The sequence below is a fragment of the Agelaius phoeniceus genome, chromosome 1 (assembly GCF_051311805.1).
Source record: "Agelaius phoeniceus isolate bAgePho1 chromosome 1, bAgePho1.hap1, whole genome shotgun sequence".
Classification (NCBI taxonomy): domain Eukaryota; kingdom Metazoa; phylum Chordata; class Aves; order Passeriformes; family Icteridae; genus Agelaius; species Agelaius phoeniceus.
In genome coordinates, this window is record NC_135265.1 from 76789285 (window position 1) to 76807030 (window position 17746).

Below are 17746 nucleotides of genomic sequence, written 5' to 3' on the forward strand. Positions count from 1 at the left end.
TAACTTAGTATCTCTGCAAACAAATTATCACCAAAGTTTTTTTAGGAAAGATAAAGAAATGTAATATTTTGACAGCACATCAAAAGACACAAGGTAGGTGGCTTAATAAACAATGATACAAATTATTTTGGGGAGGAAAATAACTATGTCTTTGAAGCATCCTGTTAGAGTGTAGGCTTTTTTTAAGACTGAAACATTCTAGAAGATTCCATACCTCATATCAAAATAATATAAAAAATACAGATTGGAGTTGTTTTTTATTCCAGACACGATAACTTCAGAAATGGCATCAACTTGTTTGTTTGGGGGGGGGGGCTATGGGATTGCACTTTTTTTAGTTAATAGGTTTGACAGTACAAATGAATCTGTCATCTTATCACTGAAAAAGATCAAAGCAGGTAATGAAAACTGGGCTTCCCTGCAAAACATCTTGGAACTACAATGCACCTTCTTGTGCCAGTCAAAGTGGTGCATGCATGTAATGAAAAATGACAATTAATAATGACTATTATACTTTATTACTTTCCCTGTGCTTAGTAAACAAAAGCTAAAGTCACAGAAATACAATTCTGTGGTGTACATTTATTTCTGGGGCAGAGTTTAATTTTCCCACAGTGATCTAAAGTATGTCCTGCATACCTATATCATCTATATCTATGTATATCTATCCTTGCTAGCTTTTTTACTGAATTGTGTACATAATTTCTGCACCTCATTGTTTACATAGGTTCACCTATTTAAGCTATATATAACCTTTATCTTCATGTCTTCTAAAAATTTGAAAAGCAAGAGGAGATCTTTTTGGAACAGTGGTCCATTAGCTATTGTTAATTAGGACATCTTTAAAGATTTCACTCATATATTGTCTGTGGTTTGAGTTGTGTGTCCACATAGTATTTCTTGGAAAAAATCAAGTAGTGCAGATTAAGCTGAAGTTATTTGAGAGTGGCATGTGTGACCAGCATACCTCTGAGCAGAACCTTGGGTTTCTTCTTCTTTTTTTTTAAAAAAACCCAGTTGCATGAAAATCATCAGAATATGTAGAGGGGGTTTGGAAAAACAAAGTCTGTTCTGTTCTCATAATTATATGGACAACAAATAATGAAAAACCCTAATGTAAAGCAAATCCTGAAGTAAATCTCAATACAGCAAGACACATATACCAAAGGCCCCATGGTATTTATTGTTTCAGGCTCCCATTTTAAATTTTACTAAATCACTTCTGCCCTTTGAGTGGCATTCTCCTGGAGTAGCCCGGTAAAAGCCTACGTGGCACAGATTGGGAAAGATAACCTGTATGGATTTTCTCAGTGCCTTTTCTAAGTGGTATAGTCTCCTTGCTAAAAGTGATTTTACACTACTGAGAAAAGTCAGCAAAAGGAACTAAATTACAGGGAACATTTCAGCCTTTAGTGACAGAACTATTTTCCATTGGGGACCTTCCTCTTTCTCAGAGTTAGTACCTGGAACAGATAAGTATTTAATTCTACTCCTAAGGTTGCAGTTAATAATACAGGTAATAATTACAGTAGTGAAGTTAATGATCTCATTTTGTGCAGTCCTAGATACTGTAAAATGCTGCTATAACCTGGATACATCAGATACTTAGTAATAGAATTTCCTTAAGCTTGCCTTGGGTAGACAGAAGGAGAAACACAGTATAACCTCAGAGTTTTAGTACAAGAATTGTATTAGGATTATAAAAGTGAAGTCTCATGGACAATAATGGTTTTCCATTTGTATCTGTAATTTCAGGCTAAGTATCTTCACAAATACCTGTCTCAGTCCTATTAAAAAAAAAAATAGAATTGAGATTAGTTATGCCAGTTTTTTCAAAAATAGTGTCTTAATTTGGTTTTCTTTTTAGAGCATACCATCTCTTAAAGGCTGTGTTTTGTCCCAAAGGGTAATTTTGGCAATATTAATGACTCTCTTTTTGGTTTGGTTTGTTTGTTTGTTTGTCTTTATTGTTTTATCTGAATCTTATCATCAGGAACTCTCAGAAGTTCCCAAGCAATGTTCAAGGATCAATGCTGATATAGATAAATTTATGTAATACTACATTATTTAGTTGTCCTAATATTAAAAAAATATGTTGAAATCATGAGAAATGCCTGTCCTGACATGCACCAAAACTTTTGGATGTGATTCTTTGAGGGAAAAAAAGGTAATTTGAAATAATGCAATTTCCATATGGCTAAACAACACCAGAATCCTACCTATTTCAATATGTTACTACCAAAGTCAAGCTTTCAGAACGGTGAATCTAGCTTAGAAAAGCACGAGATTAAATTAAACCCCAGAAGACAGAAAGTAGAAGAATTAAATAGACATCGTAATACATATATATATATGTATGTGTATGTACATATGGTACACATTATATATTAGATGTAATTATGTACATACACATACTTTATATGATGTATATAATGTATATAGTTTATATGTATAGGTACACATTACAAAATGGTACATATTCTCTAAAATACGTTTTAGAGTTTGGTACAGTTTTGGGAAGGAAATTAAAATTTCTAAAAATTTTTTTTTTCCCATTTGATTCTTCAGAAACTCTTACAAAAAAAGTAACAAAATTTGATTGATAAAGGTAATCAGATGCCTTAATAAGCTTTCTTAAGCTTATACTTATGCATTGTAGCATGTAGGGAAATATATTCTGCATTTTATGAGAGAGAAAATAAAAATAAAAAATTGTCAATTTTATCTTCACACATTTATTTATGTATGGTAAAAAAATTCTGTCTAAATGGCTATATGTTAATATGCTATAGGCTTTCAGTTCAGTAAAGCAACTTTATACAGGTTTAAATCCTACTGAAATAAATTATTAAATTTTAAAATATTAAATTAATAAATTATTAAATCCTACTGAAATAAATTATTTCAGTAATAAATACATAAACAGACATTCTGTCTGTTAAACCATTCCTTCAAGTGCCTGAACAGAGGCACCAGGCATGAGGAGAAGCAACGAAAGTTGAAGTGAGCTGGTCAAGGGTAAACAAGTGGGCAGAAGTGGAACAAAATCCCCTATAATATTAAAGTTTTATTCTCAAACTGTTGTTTGAGCCATGTACCTATTCCCTCCAAAGTCAGAGGTCGAGAAATCAGTGCCTTCACCTTAAAATAACAGAATAATAAAAAAAGGCAGAAAGGAAGACATTCAGTCTTAAGAATTGAAGAGAATTGAAGAAAAAATACTTCTAGCAGAGCTAGGCCTAGATTTTTATTAAAAGTTTATACTTTCTTTTTTCCTTAAGAATTTTTTAATTATATTCTTCATTGTAGTAAGACAAGAATTTAGCCAATTACCAGAAATGTCAGATACATAGCAAACATTTTAGGTGGTCTCAGTTCAATTCCAGGTGGTCTCAGTTCATGTATTAAAGTCTAATGCTTTTGTTCCTAATGATGATTGTCTATGATTGTCTGGGATAACTGAGTCAACATGCATTAACCTGAGGTGCTGTTAGGTGTGTGGGACTCCAGGGAATTTGTTGCTTTTTCTATAAAATCCTAAAGATGAGATTTTTTGAGTTAGATTTATTTATTTATTTAATTTTTCTGAAGGATTATTATGGCTTAGGCATATTAATTTCAGGAGATGTGTTTATTGGAAATGACTTTGAGGGGTAGATGAAAAAGCATTCAACAGGTTTTTTTTTGAAAAAGATTTAATAAACCCTGTTATTTGCTTGTACGTATTTTCATGTACACATACATATAATTGTGCCTACAGGATAGATACACGTTATTTATGTATATATAGGATACAATATTCCTGTTGTGCCAGGTGCAGGTGCCAGCAGGAGCAGTGAGGGTCTGTGGGGCTTTGATGAGAATCTGGTGCTGCCCCGTGCTGTACGCTGCCAGCTCCAAGACAAGGAGCTAAAGCAGAGAAGAGCATGAGGAGGGGGCAGCAACAGAGAGAAGCTCTTACAATTGACTGCAGCCCCAATTCCCCATCCCTCTAAGCTGCTCAGGGAGGACAAGGAGGAGGTAGAGGAATTGGAAGTGAAGGAATGAAGGTCAGCCTGGGGAGAAGCTGGAGGAGAGGAAGATATTTTTGATTTTGCTTTTGTTCCTCACAGTCTAATTGTGTAGTATGGACAATACATTAAATTACTTTTCTCCAGTTCAGGACGGTTTTGTATATGGTGGCAACTGACCAGCAATCTGCCTGTCTTTATCTCAACCTATGAGCTCTTCTGTCTCATTTTGCCCCACTGTCCAATTGAAGGGAGAGAGAGATTGGCTGGATGGGTGTCTGGTAACTTGCCAAAATCAACCCATCACATCTTTGTGATGAAAACTAGAAATGAGAATAAAATATCAACCTGAGAAATGTTTTAAAGGCTTGTTTTAAAAGAGTAATTTCAACAGCACATTGTAGATACATGTTTTAAGTGAAGATCCTAGGCAATCTATTTGCTGGCAAGTATCTTCCTGTCTTCTGGTTATCCCTGTGTACAATGAGCTACAGCAGAACTTGTCATGTTGTGGAAAACTAGAGCTGTCACAGCAGAATGAGGACCCACCTGGAAGGATTGTGTCATAGTGACTCATGTCTTTGGATAGTGCTTTTCCAGTGATACTGGAATTATTTGACAGTTGCAGGCAGTCCTGTTCAGAAAAGCTGCGTTGTTGTTATTGTGATTGTTGTTATTGTTGTTGTTGTTGAAGTACCTTCAAATTAAATACTTGTGTTGTCTTCCATCAACTCTGCTGCTGTATACATTGAGGAATAAGCAGTAAGTTGTATATACAGTCCCAACAAGGCTGTGGGTGATGGGGAGTAGAAACTACTGCTTTTTCATCACTAAAATTATGGAGAGAACAGGGAAACAATAAAAGCACTTGTTCGTACTGGGTAATTTTTTTCTTATAGTATATAACTGAAACCTCTGCAAAAAATCTTCCAAGTTGTTACTGATGAGCTCTTAAATATTTAAATATTGTATATTTATTACAGTCTGTGACTATTTGGGAAGAAATAAACCTTCCCAAATACTTGAAGGATAAGCTGTTAAGTTATTCAATAAAATATTTGGTGGTTTTTATAATGATTAATAATATAATGCATTTATTAATTATATGATATTTTAATCAAAAGTAGTGCTGTATAGTGTGACAGCACTACTTTTGCTCATACATTTTAACAAAAATAAGTCCCTGGCAGTAAAATCAGAGCTACGCTAAGAAATTGTTTTCCTTTTTATGATTTAAGAGACTAATCTATGAACCTGCATGTTACAAATAAGACAAATGTTTCCTTTTTTTATTTTTAATTCATGAGTAAACTTGGCAATAGATATCCAAGGCCCACTCCTGTCCACTATTGTTATTGGATAAAATCTTACTGCTAGAAAAGAATAGAAAAAAGGAAACATACTCCCATTTTTAAAAAGGGGAGAAAGAAAGATCCGAGGAAGACTGGTGAGCCTCACCTCTCTGTCTGGGGCAGATACACCTAGAAGACGTGGTAAGGACAAGGAGATTATCTGAGATAGCCAGCACTGCTGTTGGAGTGACATAAATATTTGACGAGGGAAGATTGACCAAAGTCGTCTATGTAGACTTCTGTAGGGCCTTTGATATCATCCCACATGACATCATTATCTCCAAATGGGAGAGACATGGATTTGAGCAGTGGGCCACTTGGTGCATAAGGAATTGGCTGTATGGACGCAGCCAGAGAGCTGTGGTCAGTGGGTCTGTGTCCAGGTGGAGGCCACTGATTGATGTGTCCTTCAGGGCACCTGCCTTGGGTCCAGTGTGTTCCATATTTTCATTGGTTATACGGGTGGTGAGATCAAGTGCACACTCAGCAGGTTTGCAGATGACACCAGGCTGAGTGGTGCAAGTTGACACACCTGGCAGATGGGGATACCATCCAGAGAGACCTGGACAAACTTGAGAAGTGGGCCTATGGGAACTTCATGAGGTTCAACAAGGCCAAGTGCCAGGTGCTGCCCTTGATTTGGGCCAGTCCCAGACATGAGTACAGACTGGGAGAGGAAGCCATTGAGAGCAGCCTTGTGGAGAAGGACTTAAGGTTGAGCTGGATGAGAGGCTGGACACAACCCGGCAATGTGCGCTTGCAGCCCAGGAAGCCACACTTGCCCTAGGCTGAATCAAAAGCAGCATGGTCAGAAGGTCAGGGGAGATGATTCTGCCTTTACTCTGCTCTGGTGAAATCCCACAGCTGCTTCATCCTGCTCTGGGGCCCCCAACATAAGAAGTACATGGACCTGTTGGAGCAAGTCTAGAAGGAGCTATGAAGATGAAGGGTGGGAGCACCTCTTCTGTGAGGACAGACTGAGGCAGTTGAGGTTGTCCAGCATGCAGAAGAGCTGGCTTTTTGGAAGAGATCATAGCAACTTTTCAGAACTTCAGGGGGCTTGTAAAAAGGAGGGCAGATAACTTTTTATATGGGCAGATCATGACAGAACAAAGGACAATGGTTTTAAATTTAGAGAGGGCAGATTTAGATTAAAAGTTAGGAAGCAATTCTTTACTCTCCTTTAGGAAAAATTCTTTTTTGAGTGGTGAAGTGCTGGAACAGGTTCCAGAGAGTGGTGGCTGACCCACAAAAACATTCAAGGCCAGGTTGGATGGAGCCCTGAGCAGCCTGAATGTAGTAAATGACATCCCTACCCATGTCAGAGTGTGGATTTGGATGATCCCTAGAGTCCCTTGCAATCCAAACCATTCCATGGCTCTATAAGCTACACATTGGTGCTGATCCTAACTTATAGGACACTGAAGAAGTATAGTAATAGTGGTGACAATGGCTAGCATAGAAAATGCAGGAACCTCAGTAATTTAATGAGTGCAAAACTTAGCAGAAAACCTGTCTGCAGGGAAGGTAAATTCTACATTTTCTTTAAAAAAAAAACATGAATCTTTGTAGGCACCACACATTTTTCACTTGCAGACTCTAGCACAGTATGTGTATCATATGCATGAAGTGTATATGTATATATATATATATATATATTCATATATATATATATTCATATATATATTTCATATATATATATAAGGAATTCAATCCAGGGAATTGAGCCTGTAGGTTCATTGGGTTGAAATATTTTCATTTTAGCTCACAAGGTACTGTTTAATTAGCCTGTTGACTCCATGAAAGCCACTGGTGTTTGTGGAGGTATATCAGAGAATGTTTTGTTTTCAGAAAAACAACAGAAATCAAGTAATACCTCAGAAATACTAATAGTCAAAGATCTTTGGGTACAAAAATATTTAGCAATCATTTAGCAGGAACTTCATCTCATTGTTAGATGCAAGCTAGATGGTTATTTTGCAAGGTTGCTAAATCAAATTCTTCAAAGAAATTTAACACCTTATTAATATGTAGTTATTAATTTTGACATTCATGATTAAAATATTTTAAAGGTAAAAGATTGTTGTTCTTTTTTCATAGAATTTCCATAATTCTGGCAGTTCTGCCAGTTTATTTTTATAGCAGGTGATACAGTTACAAGATTTGTAAAATAGTGATGCAAAGACATTCATGCTTTGAAATATACTTTGAAGCCAAATTTGAAAATATAGAAAAAAGAATAGAATAGAAAAATAGAATACAGGAAGAAAAGGGTTTCTTTTTCTTCAATCATACTATGAATATGCCAAGTGTTGGGTGGGTTTTCTTTCCTTCCCATTGTTAAAAATCCCTAGAACTAATTAATCCTGTTTCAGTGAATGTCAAATGTACCTTTCTTTAGTTTGAGAAGCCCTGACATTACAATAAGGACTCTGGACAGGAGAAATTATTGTCTGAGCATTATGTTAAAGCTTATGCACCACCTGGTGGCTTTGAGAGATGGTTCTGTGCCACGTGAGTTACACCTGAACAGCTGGTTCCCCAGGTCAGAGGTAGTCCAGCTCTAAACAGCCACAAGAACAGCAGAGAATGTGTCTGTGTGTCTGGCATTACTTGAGAGAGAGGATAGATAAGATGAGCTCTGAATTCATGCAGGGTTTAAGTCTAGTGCTTTCACAAATATTTTCTTTTTTTCTGGAGCTCCTGTTATTTACAGATGACATAATCATTCACTGACCTTTCCTCCTCCCCCTCAATCTTCTTTCCACACTTGCACATGTCCAAGATTGATTGAACTAATAATCTCAACCAGACTTATTCCACTAGTTTCTTATCTGTGAACCATTGTGTGGAATTGTGTTTTTCACCCAAAGGTTATTATTCTTGCTGATTATTCTCTCAGTTTTTAGTTCAGTATCTGGTTATATATAAGATGTGCCCTATTTTCTTTCTTTATTATCTGGTTAGCAAGTAAGAGGACATGGATAACAGTTTTACCATGCAACAAGATCACCTAGAGCCATCACTTATCTTTTACATATGCTAGGTAATCAACAAGAGGCCATGTGCAATACTGTCCTTGGTGAAATGCACACAGACAACTGTTGTTTTCTCTTCTCTAACATTATATTGGAAATGTCCTTCTCTGCTGGCAACATCATGCTATTTATTCCTCACAGTAAACCTCATTTTTCTCCCTCTTCTTGTCCTCCAGCCCCATTGTCTTTATTCTACCTTAGAGTATTTGTACCCAGTTTTCCTTCCACAACTCCAGACAAGGTGTGGTTTGGGTTTTTATTTTGGCTTGGTTTGATTTTTGGAACAAGCAAAGCATTTTTAAAAATAATTTCACAAAAACAAATGTATCTTCTTCCCTAAGCACAGAAAAATTCTAAATAAAAATTGGAAAAACAATAGGATGAAATCTTCAAAAATATTTCTCCAGCTTAGTCTGCATGAAGATGGTGAACTAGTAAGACAAAGGTAAAGAGAGACAGAATGGGTTTGAAATAGACCTGTATATAAATCAGAAGTTACCAGAATATATTTGCAGACCAGCTCTGTGGCAGATTCTAAAGCAAGAAACAAATCAAATTATCCTGCACATATTCTTCAGGAAAATCCATTGAAAATTAATTCAGAGAAGTGCAGAACCCAATCAGTAATGACTCAATAATTTGAAAGACTTGATTTCTTTTATTCTCTCATTCTGGAGTCTATTTTTAAAGTGTTCTTCATCCAGAGACTTGTAATACAACTTACTTGTGCTTCACATTCAGAATCGAAAACGTATTTCTTTGAATTTTAGGTGTATTTTTTTGTCTGGAATGCAAAAAGTGAACTCAGAACTAGTTCCACTGCAAAAGCATTCATAGTTATTGCCTTCATATGTTTTATGCAGAGTTTGCTGACTGTTAAAATCTAAGGAAACATAGAAATGTATGAAAGATACTCTTATGAGACAAATCATAGGGCCATATATTATTCTAACAGTTTATTTTTGGAGTCACAAACCATTTCAAAATAAGGCTATTAATTTTTTTTATATCTTCCTTGCAATTTATTTCAAGATTGAAAGAAGATATATGATAAATGAGGTGTCATGCTGGTTTTGTATACACCATACTTTAGTAAAATAAATAAATAAACAAACAAACTGGGCTGGTATACAACAAACATTTTGTGCTACGGGACTTTTTGATTGTTGGTTTGCATTTTTTTAAAATTGCAAATCAAATCTATCCTCATAGCAAAGAACTTCTTTTGAACATTTGGAAGGTTAGTGTGACTTTTACTCTCCTGCATGGTGTCCCAGACAGCACAAGTCCCAACACTTGGGAACAAGATAGAAGGTAAATATAGAAGCAATGCCCAGATGGTGCCATTTATGTGAGCTGCAGTGCCTCAGTTAAGAGTCTAACAATACTACAACTTTCAGATAAAAAGGTATCAAGAAGAAGAAGAAAAGGGGGTACTTTTCCATTCTCTAATTTTTTTGGATACCAGGAGACATTGTTGAGTGATTTGCCTGCCTAGTAACCTCTGAATATGTATAATATACAATTTTCTATTCACAGTTGCCTTTAGCAAGGTGTGCTACTGAACAATGACTTATTTAGTTTGAGTCTGGCTGCTACTACCTTTACTGGGGGTAAACAATAGCATTTTATATAGTTTTTTTTTTTCAATAGGATGTGGAAGAAAATAGATTTATTGCATTGCAAGATGATCTCCTGGATTTTTCCTCTGCTCTTTTGCTCCCCACTCCTATCAGCATTTGCATGTTTTGTACATCTTCTGATGAAACTCTCCAAACACCAACCTGATCCTCCTTATGTTAAGCTAGAGTTCATTGTTTTATTTGTGGAAATAATTTTTTTTTTGTCATACACCTTTATTAATCTATAACATTTTTCACATCTCATTTTGTCATTCTGTTGTTTGGGCCCCTAAGAGCCTGAAACAATTCTTTGCAATTTTCCTAGTTCTCTTAAATATCTTCATCAGCAAACCAGCTCGCCTTGCTGCTTGCCTCTTACCCAGGTTATTGATGAGGATATCAGACAACACAGAGCCAGAACCAGTTAGAACAGAGGCTCTGGAGGGATTCCATTGATGACAAGCCCTACCACTACCCCTCCGTTTTGCAAAATAGCTCTTTACATCTGTGGTCTGAATTCCTATCTCCAAATGCAGTGGCTACTTATTTTTATTAAAATCCTGAGGTAAAGAAATTTATCTTAAAGTCTTTTGGAAATCTTAGGAAGACACAAGAACTTCGTCACTCTCATCCAAATGTGCTGAAAAGTCAGGTGACTCAACAAATTTTGCGACATTAGCTTCTGTAAAAGAAGGGACTGCTGTCCCTTCCAAACTACAGTATTCACCCAGATGTTCACAATTTTTTTCCTTATTATTTTTTCTTTATCTTTATAAATACATATTAATAAGTCTGAAGTTGCTTAAATCCTTTTAAAACCTTTTGTAAGAACTAGCATTCACATTTGCCTCCCTTCAGTCCAGAGCTATCTACTAATTTTACCTGAGAGGTTTTATATGATCATTAACATTCATTTTTTTTTCTTTCCTTGAGTTCCTGTTAAGCTTTTAAGTGAGTGTCATCAGATTCCTGTGATGGCTGTTGTGTGACTTGTATGTTTTATTTGTATTACATTCTCTCTGAAGGCCAGCATATATACTTTGCATCCATTTACCTACAGACCAAGGACAGTGATCCTTTCTAGCTTACACAGTATTTTATAGGATTTCAGGGCTCAGTTACATCCAGTCAAAGAAGTAGAGAATGATTTTGGGATAAAGTAGCCTCTCCCCATACACGCACAGTCCCCCAAACCCGGAGAGGGGAAAAAAAATGCTAAGTTCTGCTCACTCATATTATAATTGTAGCTCTCTAATACGTGTACTAGCTACTGTCAGTTATTTTTAATTGCATAAAAATTGACATAATAGAAAACCAGTTTGAGAGTCTAGCTATAGCTAAGAGAGCTCCTGTTGATGTGTGGGATAAGTTTGCTTTCTATGCACTGTACCTTTTCTCGATGGAATCATTTATTGTATTCTGGTGTAATTTTCTGCCTTCAGGTGTAATTTAGGCAGTGAACATGTTTCTGTAGACACACACCCACACTATATAGATTTTTTTGTAGTTAAAGAGATGAGAAGCAGAGAATTAAGTGAAATGGTGGTATTGGATCCAACCCATTCTGCATTTAAATGTAAAAGAGAAATGAAATTGCTCTATCTGTTGTAAGTAGATTGTCTTCAAAGTCTCATAAAGATGAATTCAATATTTTACTTGTACTCTGTGCAAAAAAGCATGAAAAAGAACTGCAGGTGATTTCTGAGTCACAATAACAAAAAAAAAAGGAGAAGAAATTTCGAATTTATTTAATAGTTTACTAAAACATCAATTTCCAAAATACAAGAATACAAAAAAAATATTGGTTTTATTAATTGAAATCATTGTGGGGATGGGAGGAGAAATAAAGTTTACAACACTGACTAGCCAACAATAAACTTCTGACTTACTGTCACTAGTGAGTTTTCTCATATGAGAGAAGATGACCTGTCTAGAAATAACAAAATTTCATAGGGTGTTGGATGATTTATCACCACATACAATTGTTCTGAATTGCACTTTTTTATTTCATTTATTCCATGACTTTAGGAATCAGTTTTTTAGAATTCATTTCATAAGTAGATTTTTCACTCATTAAGCACAGAATGCTTAAATCTGGTAGCTCATTTCAGGTTCATAGTACTCAATTTTGCAAGGCAAGTAGAGAGTGAATAGGTAAATCTCTCAGTAATCCTGAAGGCCAAGTTTGACACATTAATTATAAAACAATTGATATAAACCTGCTGCAGGGGGCAGCTCTGAAAGGAGCAGCATAATGACTGTAACTAATATAAAGTAAAAATTAGAGCTGTAAAACCCTTGAAGGAATACTTACTTTTTTTCATGTGAGATTTTTTTCAGCATGAAACACTGTGACTTTTACCCTGTATATTCATATACATATATGCACATGCATATTTATACATACATATACATATACACGTACACATCATATATATACATAGTTATATACATATTTATTTATTTATTTAAAATTGAATACTTGCAGAAATCCCAAAGTGGAGGAAAAAGTTTGGAAGGTGCAAAAAAGTATTTTGACAGTACATAATTGTTCTCCTACTGTATTGACCACATGTATGTTTCTAAAGTTGTACTGATTGAGTATCGTGTCCAAAGAGAAGCAACAGAGTGAGTCTATTAACCTCTATTGCATGAACATATGATTACTTACAAGACTAACTAATGTTTCTACTAAGAAAATACGTAAAGTTAAAAATTAATTTCTATGGCTATCTGAAGCTTGATGACATCTTTTAAAAGCCAGGAATTATATTGAATATTTTATAAAATTTAACCTATAATACTGAATTTTTAACTATTAATGTTTTGTGTTGGGAGCTGTCCTTTTTGCCAGTTTTGTACAGTGCCAAGCAAAATGAAATTTGATGGAATATCATTATCTAGAAATAACATTAGTGCAATAGCTATCCTTCTTGATCAACTGAGAAATGTATGTGCTTCTTGCGTGCATGTAGTCGTTTGTAAACTGTACTTAAAATATACTTGTTCATCCTGTTGGAAAGATTTACACAATAAAATTACTTCTCTCTCAAATCCATTTGTTACTATTAAAAGGAGAACATTTCTACCATAATAGTTTATCTTTTTCTGTTTGTTCATGTTCAGTGACAAAAAATCAGAATTTTCTCAAGTAAAATTCTTAAATATGCATAAGTATTTTTTAAAGAAATTGAGTAAATAATCAAGAATCAGTATAGTGCTTTGGACTTACTAAAATCGTATGGAAAATCAAGTTTTTAGGAACAGTTCATGGGCAGGACTGACACAAAAAATACTGGTTCAGATTCAGAAATCCTGTGCTCTATATCAAAACTTAGGGCATTTGTGCCTACCTATAACTACTAAAAATCTAGCCTAGAGTTTTATACATAGAGAAAAGATGAAGGAGAAAATTGTCTTGAACTTTACAGCATTTAAAGAGAGACAAAAATTGCTGACTACCCATACTTTTATCTGAAACATCTTCTTGTATATAGAAATAAGCTCAAAGATCAATACAAATTATGATAAACAGCTGATTAACTGTCTCTCTCTTTGTCATGGCTCGTTTCTGAAATAACTTTTATGTCCCTAAATACTAGATTGCCTTTAAAGCTATGTTTTTTTTACACATATAAGAGGACAGAAAGTAAAATGTCTTTTTAAATTGTCCAGGTACCTCTTTTTCCTTTTGAAATGTTTTCTTTTCTCCTCTGCCATCTACCAGGACACTCAGAAGACAAATTGGATTTTAGGATTAAAGGAAAATGAAGGATCAGAAATAATGCTGTGCGCAGAATCTGACTACTTGTGTAGCCCAAGCTGTGTAAACAAATCAGCAAATTTGAAGTCTTTGAAGAAAATAACACAACAAACACTGCCTGAGTATGTAGTGTATCTAGTTGGCCAGCTCAATTATAAAGAACTATTGTGTGCCCAGCAAACACATAAGAACAAAATGAAAATGCAATGCAGTGCTTTCTGGGTGAGTTGGTTTGTTTATGAACAGGACACGTGGCTCATGGTGAGACTATTGGTTAACACAGACCGCTGGCTTGGGGTCCAGTTGGGTAATTCTTTCCAACATGGCACACCAATGATAATGAAATATCTCATATAAAGATGTGAATTGACAACAAGGGCTATTCTCAAACCACCAGGAAAAGGCAGTTTCACTCCTCAAACCCAGGGGCAAGAGGGGAGACGCCATGTGGGACCAAACCTGGCAGGGGTGAAGGGAGGAGGTGCAGATGGCAACAGTGAATTAATTAAAAGACAAACTTGGGAAAACAGTGATCAAAGCAACACTTTATCCACATCAAGAGATTTAGCTCTGAAAGACTACCCTAGAACAGAAATTAAAACCTCTGACCAGAGAGTTATTTGGAAGTTCTGTTTAGCTACTGTTTGGATTTAGTGCTTTCACAATGCAATTACTGATTAACTGGAGTCTCTGCCAAATCAGTGTGTAACGAGTATGTCAGAAGTTTCAAACAACCCAATCACTTTGTTCCTAGAAAAAGATGATTCATCTTCAAACAGTTGACAATCTTGTTTAGCTGTTATAAGAGTGGCAAAAACTGGCAAAAACTGCTATAGCCACTTAAACTCAAAAGAAAAATTAATGTTTGTTTCTTTATAATAATTAATGTGATTGAACTTTTTATTGTTCTCACCAATATATCACGTTTCCTTTATCTATTTTATTAATTTCTGCTATCAATGTTTTTTTCTTTAGTTTTCGAAAGTACAGCAAGTGGTTATTTTTCCTGATCTGTGATATCAGCACATAATTCATTTTGAGCTGTGTTCTCAGTTAGTGAGTTGTTGGTTTATTTTCTGTTTAAAATTCAGAGAAGACTGAGGCCTAACGAAAATTTTGGTACTCAATCACAGGTTTATGTATTCAGGCTGTCTTTTTTTTCAAGATAAATTCTTCAGGCACCATATTCTTTATAACTCATCTACCAGGTTTTCAGCTATTTTGCATGCAGTATAACATGAGGTTTTTTTCCATAGGACTGTTTTTCCCTTAGCAGTTCCATAGTGGTTCTGTGGCAGCTTCTACAGTCTCTGTCATGGAAAAAAGAATATTTATTTACACAGGTGTAGCAGGTTTATTTGGGGTTCGTGGTTGGTTGGTTTGTTTGTTTGTTTGTGGTGTGGGGTGTTTTTTTGTTGTTTGGGGTTTTTTTTGTTTGTTTGTTTCGGGGTTTTTTGTGAGATATGGCTGAAATTAGGAAATCCTTAATCCCTTTCATCATTTGCCACATCAAATCACAGTGTGAGACTTATCTAATGTCAAAGTTCACACTGATCTTTTTTTGTGCCATACCAGTTTTATTTCCAACTTACTTAAAGGTAAACTTGTCTCATTTCCAGTTGTACCTCCAGTTGTAGTGGCTTTGCACACAGCTCTGCCTGTCTTCATGTATCCCCAGAAATCTCCACAATAGACACTTTTAATTCTCTGACATGAATGAAAGAAAAACTTAGCATAAAAAGAAAAAAATCAGTAATTTTTTCATAGATGTTACCAGTTACTAACTAAAATTAAACCCAGAATCTACAAACCTAAAGTACCAATATATTATCACATGCAAACAAGTTTTTAAATAGTTCCTAAAAAAATCTTCACTAGTATGTGAATCAGAGCTAAATTGTCCCAGAGGTACAATCTAAGTGCTATTATGTTATTAATTAGACCTGTTCACCATGAGAAAAAAGACTTTCAGAATTTGACTTGATCAGGAAAGCAGTTGTGAGCTATGCACTGGCATCATGCACTGTAAAATGGGAAGAGGTTATAGCAACACAAAAAGAAAAAAGACTAATGAAAAGAGATAATTAGTGTGAAATATCTAGTTAGGGTACACTTCTGCACAATTTTCAAGCTTTAAAATATTCTACATTAAGAAACCTGATACAGATTTTCAAAAAGGACATACCCATTTTTTCTTCTGACCAGGACAAAAGACGGACATTTGAAATAAAAATTAAATAACAAATAAAATAACATCAGCAAGACTATTTAGAAGAACCATTTTTGTTGTTTTTTCACACATGTGAACAAAAGAATAGGAAAAAACCCTCAGAAATGCATAATCTCTTATTAGCTAAACTAGGAAATAGCAATGATTCAGTCATAACTGTTATTCTTTAGCATTATATTCAGTGAAAAAAAAAAAAGAACACAGAAAAAAATAATTTTACCATCATGATTTCAGGACACAGCTCATCATCTGCAAAATTTGTATTCCCAAGTTCTAGAAGTGTGGAGGTGACAGTACTAACATTGGAAATGGCCTGAGAAATAGATCTTGGCTATACTGTAAGGCAAACCAAAAGGTTATTTAGTTTTTCCCAGAGGCAACAGCAAGAAGAGTGTCAAGATAAGTAAACCCAGCATTGTTCTCCCATTTCTCTTTGCCTTCAAGCACTATACCCATTTCTGTAATTGACTGTCAATTCTAAAGACAGAAAATGATGGAGTAGCATAGGTAAATGTCACAGTGATCCAGGTGGAGATAGGTAAAAAATTTTTTTGCCCATTGTTCCATTATTTTTATATCCAAATTTTTGAAACAGTTATATTAAGTAGATAGACAATCTTATTTGAAGATAATAGGAAGAAAATTTCTATTTATGCAACTGAGCTACAAATTAGCACTGCATGTTCTATGTCCTGTACACAACTGTTCCCCCTTGAAAACAAAGGACACATTTACTTTTTCCATTTCCCCAGCAAGTTGTGGGAGTTTTTTGTTTGATTTTTGGTTTTTTTTGGTTCTTGTTGTTTTCTGTTTTTCTGTTTTAAAAATTTGTATGAGGTGGGTTTTTCTTAGTATTTCAAGGGAAATTACTTAGGAGGACATAACAATACGGAGTATTAATTGTTAACTCAAAATATTCTATTCTTTCTTCATGGTTTATATTAGCCATAGAAAAGAGTCATTCCAAGTCTTACAAATCTTTCTAGGAAAATAGAGTGGTCTTTCAAAAGTTACTGTTGAACTAGTCAACAGCAAACTGGTGTTCATATTACTGTTGTTCATACTATGAACCTAATAGTAAAGCCCATTCTACTGTTCTACTGTGTGGCAAAGGTATCAACTCCTTCAAGACTGCATCAGAAGCCAATCCTGATCATGAAAGAAGTCCACGACTTTTTTGAACAAAAAGTAGTTCCATCTGAGGGCACTGTGTCATGTTCTCTATAGTTGTGTGTTTCGATGGGAGCAACCTGTGATTGATGTCAACATGAGGAATGTCACAAAATGATAAGACATTTAAAATTTGAGATTCTTCTGATTAGAAATCAGTGTTTGATTTAGGTATATGTTACATGTTTCACAGACACCAGTGGAGAGTGTTTAATATCAACCATTTCATAAATGATCCATTAGGGTCAGACTCCATGGTGACTCCTGGGAGAAGTACGTGTTTATATCTTTGCCATTTACCCACTCAGCTTTCTATCCTGTTGGGAATTAAGAGCTGTAAATTCTCCAGATAGTTGTTTGTAGTCAATGAGAACCTGAGATGACTCTGACAGGGTGTTGGCAGCTGCAATTCCAACCTGTCCACTGCAGGAGAACCCCATCCTCTCTTTCAGAATCTCTCAGCTTTGACAGTGGGCTGGTTTTGGGGAGAAAGGGGGGAATTGTACTAAACCATGTTTATCATTGTTTTGGCATCAAACCCTTTCTAAAATTTGTTGTTTT

General features: G+C 35.2%; 1 protein-coding gene across 7 annotated transcripts in view; it reads left to right on the plus strand.

The window, feature by feature from the left end:
* CDH12 (cadherin 12) overlaps positions 1 to 17746 on the plus strand; it is a 636634-nt gene that overhangs the window by 299419 nt on the left and 319469 nt on the right. The gene's annotated exons all lie outside the window — the stretch shown is intronic.